Here is an 11,522-nt window from a genome sequence, read left to right on the forward strand (position 1 = left end):
GAAAATAGTACTGTTCAGAGCTCAGAAGTTTAGGATATTACGTGCCAACTGAAAGGGAGATAGATTTTAAGATTAATCTCGTGCCAAGTACTAAACCCACATTTTTCCCCCTTACAGGATGGCTCCCGCAGAGTTGAAAGAGTTGAAGGAACAGCTATAGGAATTAGTGGATAAGGGATTCATCAGATCGAATACATTTCCCTGGGTTGCCCCAGTACTGTTTATAAAGAAGAATGATGGATCCTTGAGACTGTGTATTGATTATATACAGTTGAATACGGTCACTATGAAAAACAAGTACCCTCTGCCCGATATTGATGACTTGTTTGATCAACTAGCCAGAGCTAACTGTTTTTTAAAGATAGATTTGAGGTCTGGATATCACTAGTTGAGGATTAAAGATACATACATTTTGAAGACTGCCTTTCGGACCAAATACGGGCATTATGAATTTCTTGTGATGTTGTTTGAGTTAACAAATGCCCTAACTGCATTCATGGATCTCATGAATAGGGTGTTCAAGCCTTATCTAGATCACTTTATGATAGTCTTTATTGATGACATACTAGTGTACTCCAAAAGTTCTGAAGAGCATGCACAACATCTAAGAATGATTCTTCAGACGTTTGAGGGAGTAATAATCGTATGCCAAGTTCTCTAAGTGTGAGTTCTTGCTAAAGAGTATATCTTTCTTGGGACATGTAGAAGTAGCTAAAGAGTATGCAGGTTTGCAAGTTTAGAAGAGTTTTTGGAGAGAGAGCAGCAAGGGTAGCTTTAGCACTCTTCTTTATGTATGATATATGGATAGATGGACATGTAAAATATGAATAAATAGTATTGTGCTGGTAATTATAGAAAATTGAAGTTATGTAATATTTTAAGTATGAATGATGATGTTTATGATTATGTTAACTCTTTTGGAATACATATGTTGAACCATTATGGTTTAGTGCTTATGTATATTAAGGTTCAAATTATAAACCACTTTTATATTAAAGATGTTTATGCATGGATGAAAAGATTAAGGTGTAATGGTTTATTATATGTTTGAGTGTTGATAGAACAAGTGTTAAATGTATGCTTATAGTCTTTTTTAGGCTGGCTAAAGGTTCAGGTAGCCTTAAGCTAACCCGATCCCTAACGCTGGTAACGGCCCCCGCTTGGGTCGTTACAATGTTACTTAAAATAATCCATCATATGACCATATCGCAACAAACTACTCATCGTGATGTTCACACAATTAACAACAATTTCATACCATACAAATTTAAAATATAATTATAACTTTACCACGGTTTAATGCCAATTTAACCTAGTACCTTTATATATATATATATATATATATATATATATATATATATATATATTATGAGTGGAAAAAAATGCCCTTGATCTTTTATAATATTTACAATATTAAAAATTTTATTAAGTTAATTTATTTTACATTAAATCCATGTGTTTTAGCTTATTTATGTAAACAAATAATTTTATAGTGATTAGGATACTTAATACTATTCCAATCCAAATAAAAGGGAATAATTGGCATCTTTTTAAATCATATCATTTGATGCTACAAATAACTATCATAATTATTTCTCTTTTCAAATTACTAACTTATATATAGAAATTTACAAAATGTATTTTAAATATAAAAAAAAAGAAAAAAAATTCTTAAAATTAAATTATTAATTAATTTCTCGTAAGGGTGGATCACAGGTCTTGGTTTATTTCAAATAAGGGAAGTTGCAAAATTTTTGCTATAAATGTGGTCTTGATGAATGCAATATGGAGGATGAAGTGAGTACCGATGGTGTCTTTCCTTATGGCCCGGCCTTAAGAGCTTCTCTAGTTGTTAAGAGATATGTTTCTAAGGGTCAGTCTGGAGGATCGAAGGTGGGAAAAAATAATTTGTCTCGGCTTCTATGGGTACTCTAGCGCGTCGCAGAGTGGATTTTGATAGTACTAAACTTGATGATGGAGATCGAGCCTCAGGCTTAGCGAGGTTGAATGTTGTTGATAATCCAGTTATTCAGGATGTTCAAGTAGAGGACATGGGAAGGAAGGGAAGTAGTCCGATGAATGTGCATGGAGGTGAGCAGATTGACATGCAGAGTGAAGTTAGTCCTCTTAATGCAAGCCCTCACTCCTTTCCTAAAGTGTCTTGTTCTATTGTTGACCTAATGGATGGACCCAGTCTTATTGGTACAGCTGAAAACACTGAGTTTAGTCAATTTTCTTATTGAGGTGGTGAATGTGACTATGAAAGTGCACACTGGGACCTCACATAGATGGGGAAAATCGCAGAAGATGAAGACTGAGACTGGAAAAATAGTGGAAAAATTATTGTGCAGGTTGATGGGTCCCTTCCATCTGATCGGAGGAAATGGAAAGTGGTGGGTTCCTGTAATGTTGGAAACGGTTTTACTGCTATTGTCCCTTATGTTGATCCTGGCTCTAGGAAAAGGAAATTGGATTGTGATGACTTTATGGAGGATGGTTTTTCTTCTACGAAACTCTCTCTTGCTGATGAGTGTTATCTTTCTTTTGTTTTAATGGCGATGACTGCTAAGCAGCTTTTCGAGAGCCATGAGGATCCTAAGTTGGAACCTCTGGGGGATGGGTAACCCCTAGACAGTTCGGGCACTGCGTCAGTTGATGCGAGTTACTTACCCTGATATTATTTTCCTTTTAGAAATAAGACTTCTTAATAATGAATTTCAAGGTATTCATCGTAGTTTTATTCAATTCATTTTTCTAATTGTTGGATGCGATGGGTAGGTCGAATGGCTTGGCTCTCCTTTAGAGGAAAGTGGTCAATGTAACTATCTTGAATTTTTCCTCCCATCATATTGATTATGTTGTGGTTTCTCTTGATGCTTTTTGAGAGATGATAGACACTTGTGCATTTTCGCAATTTGGGATATATGGGTCATTCCTTAACTTGGGATAATTGTAGAGGTGTAATGATAAAATTCAAGAGAGGTTGAATCTTTTTTTAGCGAATGATGTATGGTATTTGTTTTCTCACCGCCCTAGATATGCTTTGGACCATTGCCTTATTCTATTGGACTTACTGGGTAATGTTTTAGCTAATTCTTCAAGCGGTAGACCATTCCAGTTTAAGGCTAAGTGGCTGAGGGATGCCGCTTGTGCAGATGTTGTTAAAGCTGCTTGGAATGGTTAGGTGGGTTTTAGACATGATTTAGTAGCTACTCAGCTAAAGTATTGTCTCAGCTAAAGTATTGTGATAAAGCTTTGAAGAAATGGAATAAGGAGAATTTTGGCCACACTAGTGGACGAATTAAAAGCCTTACTACTGAGCTGGAGTAGCTTCAGGTGGCTCTAAGGTCAAATGATAATATTTTGAGGATGAGGCACATTCAAAAAGAGCTAGATGCCGCTTTGAAGGATAAGGAAGTGACGTGGAGGCAGCGGTCACAAGCTTTGTGGTTGAAAGAGGGGGATTGTAATACTAAATTCTTTCACGAAAAGGCTTCTGAGAGGAAACACAGAAATGGCATTCATAGATTGAAAAATGAGGTAGTGAATGGATGGAGGATGATGATCAAATTGTCAAAGTAGTGGAGTATTATTCCTTGTTATTATCGTCTTCTAATCCTACAAGTGTGGATGAGGTGGTGGAGGCTATTTATTCGAGAGTGGATGTTGATTCTTATAATATACTGGATGCTCCTTTTTCTACTGATGAAATTTTTATTGCTCTAAAAGACGTGCTATTTTATTCTACTTTTTTGGATGTTATTGTTGTTGCTTCTATTCTAGATTTTTTGAATTTTGCTAATATGCCCTCACACTTTAATTATACCCATCTCACACTCATTCCAAAAGTTATAATTCTTGAGTCTATGAAGGAGTTGCGCCCAATTAGCTTATGTAATGTGGTGTATAAGCTGATTTCAAAAGTTTTGGCTGATAGACTCCGGCAAGTCATCTATACTTATTCATGAGACTCAGACTGCCTGCCTTCATTCCTGGAAGGTTGATTATAGATAATGCTCTAATGGCTTTTGAGGTTTTCCATTCTTTGAAGACCAGATGTAAGGGGAAACAAGGTACTTTGCTTTTAAACTTGATATGAGCAAGGCATATGACAGGGTGGAATGGGTGTATTTGGAGAAGGTATAGGATGGGCTTTCCTCCGAAGTTTGTGAAGCTTATTATGGCTTGCCTCTCATCTATTTCTTTCTCCTTTCTTCTGAATGGTAGATCGAAAGACTTTTTGTGCCCTTACAAGTGTCTTAGATAGGATGATCCTATATCCCCATATTTGTTTCTCTTTTGTGTAGAAGGGTTTTCAGCTCTCAGGAGATAGGTAGTGAGTTCTAGGAGAATGCATGGGATTTGAGTTTGTAATGGTAGTATTGAAATCACCCACTAATTCTTTGTTGATGATTGTGTGTTATTTACATGGGCTGCCAGACCTGAATGTCAAGCACTGAAGGAGATCTATCAAGGTATGAATATGCTTCAGGCCAAAGAATTAATTATGATAAATCAACAATTTCTTTTAGCAGCATAGTATCAGATGAGGTGAGAGATTTTATTCGGGATTACTTTGGTGTTCAGTTGATTGCTTCTCATGCTACTTATCTAGGTTTGCCAGCAATAATTGGCTGATAAAAAAAGGACATCTTTAACATTATCAAGGAGAGAGTTTGGAAGAAAATGAAGGGGTGGAAGGAGAGATTTCTTTCCTAAGCAAGGAAGGAGATTTTAATAGAGACAGTTGTTCAAGCTATTCCTACTTATATTACGAGTTGTTTTGCATTACCAATTTCTCTCTGTGATAATATACATCGTATGATAGCATCCTTTTGGTGGGTTGGTAGTGGTGACCAGAGAAAAAAGCACTGGATCTTATGGGAGAAATTGTGCACATCTAAGAAAGATGAAGGCTTGAGGTTTAGAGATGTTAGAAGCTTTAATCTAGCTTTATTATCTAAGCAGGGATAGAGGTTTTTACCCAAACTCTTTATGTGCTTAGGTATTTAAAGACAAGTATTATGAAAGATGTAATTTTCTTGATGCTTAGATTGGTTATGCACCTAGCTCTGTTTGGAGAAGCATCATGCAAGGTCAGATAATTTTTAGAATTGGTACAACTTGCCTAGACTCGGTCCACTGCGTTCACACAATATATAAATATATGAGACCCGTGTATTTAATAATAGACTAGATCTAAACAAGAAAAATCCCTGACTTTAAGGCTGTTAGCATAATTACAGCAATTAGCATGATTATAGGAGATTTGTGTAGCATAATTACAGCAATTATTATTTTTGTCTAAATTAGCTCATATTCTCATATATAAATAGATGTAATATCTGTGTAAATAAGATACAGACAAATACACAATCCTTTCTTTCATTACTTGTATTCTTTCTTCTAACATGGTATCAGAACCGTAAAGCTTTTATTTCTCTCTCTACAACCTGTTCTGATTCATTCTTTCATTCCTGTTATTATACCATTTTTTTTTCTCCTCATCTTGTTATCAATGGAGAAATCTGATATTTCAAAATCTATTGCAACAGTTCTGACCGGTTCCAACTATATTCTTTGGGTTCAAGGAATGAAAAGTTTTTTGATAGGTCGCAAGCTTTGGCGTATTGTTACCGGATATATCTCTACGCCGACAAGAGAGAACGAATACAAGTAATGAAGGAAATGATTGTGTATTTGTATGTGTCTTATTTACAGAGATATTACATCTATTTATACATGAGAACATGAGCTAATTTAGACAAGAATAATAATTGCTGTAATTATGCTACATAAATCTCCTATAATCATGCTAATTGCTGTAATTATGCTAACAAAGGCAAGGGAAACCTTTGGTCCACAATCTTTCCTTATAGGAAGGAGAAGCTATTTGCAATATCCATCTTAGTGAATTTGCCACAGAGGATGAATTATTTTGGCCAGCAGATCGTCGGGGTTGTTATTCGGTTCGGATGGGATATTTTGAGGCTTTGAAGCTTAAAACTGCTTCGTTAGGGAGTAATTTATCTTCTGCTGGTGGAGTTGATTGGATTCGGGTTTGGGCGCTCAAACTACCTCCTAAAGTTCTTAACTCTCTCTGGCGTTTGTTTCATGTTAGTCTCCCTATCAGATATGCTCTTTGTCGGCGTGTTGTGATTGATCTCTCTCATTGTCCTTGATGTGGTTTGGAAGAAACCCAGCTCCACCTTTTTAAAGATTGTTCGTGGGTCAGAGGTGTTTGGCTTTCATCTTCTTTAGGTTTACTGTCTGATGCTTTTGAGAGTGGGGATGTTAGGGAATGATTCCAATTGATTTTCTCAGAGCTTGATGATGCTGCCAGATTGCAGTTTGTTGTTCTTTTGTGGCTTGTGTGGTTTGATAAAAATTCTTTGGTTTTTGACTCTTGCTCGAGAAGAGTTGCCGAGCTTTGTTCATCCGTTAGGCGTCTCTTGGAGGATTGGAGCTCTAGTTTTTCCGCAAGTTGTTTTCCCGCAAGGGTTGTCCCAGATGTTCTTTGCCATTTGGGTTGGTCTTGCCCGGCTTCGGGCTTTGTAAAGATAAATTCCGATGCCTCAGTTGATAGACAGAAATTCTTCCGCTTGTGGTGTTGTGTACAGAAATAGTTCGGGATCTCTGATTTGGGCTACAGAAAGGAAGTTAACTAATATTTTTGATGTTGATTTAGTTAAGGGTTTGCCATTTTGCCGGGTATTCAAGTTGCTGCTGTCGAGGGTCATCGTTTGCTAGAAATTGAAATGAATTCGTTGAGTTGGGTGTCTTGGCTGAAGGAGAATAGTAATTTTTATGACCCACTGAGTAACCTTGTTTCTAATATAGAGAACATGCTCTCTCATTTTGATGTGGTTCGCTTCATGCATAACCGGCGGGAGTTTAATACTGTTGCTCGTAATATGGCTTCCTTTTCTCATTCCTTGGAGATAAAATTATATATAAATCCTAATTCTAAATGAAGCTCTATTTATATAATTAATTAATTTAAATTATATAAAAAATTTATTACTATAACTTAATAAATATCTAAATTTAAAATTTTATATCCACGCGAAATCGAGGGAAAAAACTATGGAAGGTACAATAAAAATATTATTTAAATTCAAATATTAATATTAATTATTAAAGAATTTTCACCATAATAATAGGACCATTTTAAATTTTTAAATTTATTTGTATTTATAGAGTTTCTAACATAATTTTATTTTGTAATTTAAAATTTATTTTATTAATAATTATCATTAGAATGATAAGTTTTGATTTAATGATGGAAATAATAAAACATATATAAATTAAAGCGCAAATAAAATAACTAATAGAAGATATTGTATTTATATAAATCTATACCATACTTAAATATGGGAAAAGAGGGGGAGGAACATTTGCTTTACAAAAAATGCCTTTCATTTTTTAAATTAATTTAAATTTAATTATAACTATATTTTTATCATTTAAATTAATTTTAATGTTTATATAAATTTAAAATTTGTAGTCTTACTTATATTATAACATTAATTAAATATAAAATTTTATAAGATAAGAAATTAATAAATGAAAAATAAAAAATAAAATTAATATATATATATAAGAGGAATATTAGAATTTTCAAAAACACCATTCATTATTTTTATTATTTACAAAAATATTAAAAATTATTTATAGCGATAGATAAATAATTCAACGCCAATAATAAATATAACAACAATAACCTATTGCTAATATTATTTAGTGATAAAAATTTACACGGCTAATAATTTTAGTGATAAGAGGCTTTTAATATATTATTCTCATTAATAATTTTTAGCGACAAATATAGTGCCAATTTCTATAATATACTATATCGCTGCAAATAACTTTTGGCCATGGAAAACTATCACTAGATATCTAATAATTTTAATTTCTAATATTACAATAATTAATATAAATTAAAATTTTATCATTATTTTATTTTACTTATAGTACAAAACATATTATAATTCTCAATATAGTAATTCTATAATTTTAATCCTATAAGTATTATTAATTCATTAAAAATTATTTAATTTATTTTAATGAAATTAATAAAAAAAAAAGACACTGAATATTTCTTTTACTAATTGTTGACATAATATTTTGTCCGGACCAGAAATAATTTTTTAAAAAAATAAAAATAAAATAAAATAGGAAAGTAAAGAAGAAAAAGAAAAAACAATCAATCTATTAATTGACATTTTTTATTTCAATCTTTCCTTTTTTTATTTTATTTTCTTTTTTTAGTTTTGGTTCTCAAATAGTAATTTTATTTTTATTATTTAATAAAAGTGCAAATTAAAAGGTTTGTTTGGATTCAATTTTGATTTTAATTTCAAACTTGAAATTCATTTTACATTTTCAATTTATCCTAAATTTTATTTATTTATTACAGGAAAAAGAAATATTCTATTGGGTTTTAATTTGTTGCCATTAAATTTTAGTTATACATTTTTTTTTGAAGAAATAAAAGAAAATAAAATCAATTAATGAGGAATTAATTTTATTAAATTTCCTAAGCTTTTTATCTACCTGTACAAGGAAACTCTTCTTTTTCCCTTTGATTGCTCTCTTGAAAACAACCCAGTTCCACGTGAAAAGATGAACCTTTCCACTTCCTTTGACTCTCTCGAAAAGACAGAAGCCTCTCTTTAAAAGGGGAGAACGAATCCTCTCCTAAGAACTTTTGATAGCAACGTCATTAGCTTTCCTAGAAAGGGCTTTATCTTCTTCCTCTCCAAAGAAAAAACGTTATCTCCTCCAAGATTTGATTCTCGTATCAGCTGTCTTTCGTCCAATTCTTAGTTTTGCTCCAAGGATTAAGGTCTCTTTCTTGATTCCAAACAAATCTGTTAGATTAATTTTCATTCAATCTTAATGGGTTTTGTTAAAATAAATAAATTTATGGCTTTGATCAGATGATATTTGTAGCTTTAAAATTCATGTTGTTTTGAGTTGTTGAGTTGATTTCTTTTTGCTTTGATAGTGATTGAGAAAAGGAAACCTTGACTGTTATTTGTTGGTAACCAATTATAATGCTGAGTAGATTGAAAATGTACTCTGCTAGATGATCTATTGATATATGAATTGACTGTTCAGTTTTCTATGGGTTTAAAAATTATCTATGATGTTGAAATGAGATGTAGGTGTTCGGATTATTTATAATTTACAGAGTATGGAAAACTTGTTAATTCATTTTAGATCTCATCAATTTATTTTATTTTATTTTATTTATTATTTTTTTTCTTTTTTTGTTGAGTCCAAATATAAGGCTTTCAAGTGGTATTATGTTAGTAGGGAGTAGTCGAACATTTTTTTTAAAGAATGGATTTTTATATCGGGCTGTGGTTTGGATAAATAATTTTTTTTAAAAAAAATAGTGACAGTTCCATTGTAAATACTGAAAATAAATATTAAATAAATAAAATTAAAATTAATTAAAATTTTGAACTTACTAATATTTTTATCATAAATCTTGAAAAAAAAAAGTAAATAAACAAATTAAATTAAATTAAAATTTAAATATCAGAGGTCTAATGATAATTTTATCTTAGATCCTGTTTGTCATGAATTTGAAATTAATTATTCTAGGTCTATTAATAATTGCATCTTAGACTTTGTAATTAAAAATATTAATTAAAAGATTGGTTGGGATTTATTGATAATTTGATTATAAATCCTAAAAACAAAAAAAAAAATTGAAAATGAGCAAATTGGATTAAAGGAATAAGATCTTCTGTTTAATGATAATTATATCTTAGACCTCACAAAATCATATAAATTTATTAGGCTTATTGATAATTTTATCATAAATTCTAAAGATAAAAATCTAAATTAAAACTTTGGGTTAATAGTAATTTCACTTTAAATCCTATTTAAAATAAGATTTTATAATTAATGCTTTAGGTTTAATGGTAATGTTACCTTAAACCTATTAAATAATTAATCTAAATTTTGGGTTTTAATGGAAAGTTCTTCTTAAGCCCTATTAAAGTCTAATGGAAATAAATTAATTAAACCTTTGAGTTCATTGATAATTTCATCATGGACCCTAATTAGTATTTGATGATAATTTCACCTTAAACATATTTTAAAAAGAAATCAATCGTTAATTAAAATTTGTTGGATTGGTTGATAGTTTCATCACCTAAATATAAGTATAACCTTAAACCCCCATAAAATGCACTAAAATACAAAATTAAAATAATTTTATGTCTAATAATAGTCTTGTTTTAGATCTTTTTAATTACAAAATTTGGAATTAATTACTTTAGGTCTAATGATAATTGCATCTTAGACCTTAGGATATAAAAATATAAAGTATTGTTAGGATTTAATAATAATTTAATCTTAAATTCTGCAAACTTGAAATAAAGCATATAAAATCTTTCAAGGTTTAATGATAATTTTATCTTAAATCTTATAAGTTAGATGATAATCAAGATTTTAGAGTTTAATGATAATTCCATCTTAAACTCTATAAATCAAATAAAACTAAAATAATTGGAGGTTTAATGATAATTTCATCTTAAATCTCGCAAAATAAAACAAAATAAAGATCATGGGTTCGATGATAATTGCATCTCGAACCTAAAGAAATAATTAATAGTTTGTTGGGCGTAATAATAATTTCATCTTATACCCCATTAAAAAAATAATTAAATTAATTTCTCTTAAACTATTCTAAAGATAATAATAAATTCAAATGTAATATTATTCTCGTATGTGAATTATTTAACCGGTCAAGAGCTACGAATTTTGAAAAATCCAGTTTTGGGAGCATCTTGCTAAATCTCTTGATCAACTTGTAAGTAATGTATGCGTTTAATTTATAAGTTGCATTTCATAATTAATTAGACACACCACACACATAACACCCTCGGTCATTCGGACATCAATGATGGGATCAACAATGAGGAATTGAAAGTTTTCACGATCTATTAGAATCCCTAGGAACTGAATGATATATTTCTTGGTATTAAAGTTTTAATCACGGAAATGGAGGAAATTAATAAAATGTTAAATAGGTATCATTTGCATCACATACATGCTTGATTCCTTTAGCAAGATTTGTATTTAATAAAATGACCGATACCTTTTAAAATAAAAATAAAAATTCATTTGGCTTTTATTTTCAATAGTGTGGTTTAAAAAATATATGAAAATAAAAATAAAAACTCTTAAAAATAAAAATCTATTTTAAAATTCGTTGTCCGTTTCTAGCTTTTTAAAAAATATATATATTTTACGAGTCAAAAATTTAATTTTTCAAGTTAATTTCACTCCAAACAAGATTTTATTTTAATAAATTTAATTTTCAAAGTACAATTTAATTTTCAATCAGAATTTTTTTTCAAGCCAAATTTAATTTTCAAATAAATTTTATTATCTGTCAAATTTAGAAGTCTCCTTTAAAATAAAAATTTTCAAAAATAAAATATGGAATCATAATTCACTTTTAGGGTATTTTCACTTACTTGTGTATTTAACTTACCCTA

The sequence above is a fragment of the Hevea brasiliensis genome, chromosome 10 (genome assembly GCF_030052815.1).
Source record: "Hevea brasiliensis isolate MT/VB/25A 57/8 chromosome 10, ASM3005281v1, whole genome shotgun sequence".
NCBI lineage: Eukaryota > Viridiplantae > Streptophyta > Magnoliopsida > Malpighiales > Euphorbiaceae > Hevea > Hevea brasiliensis.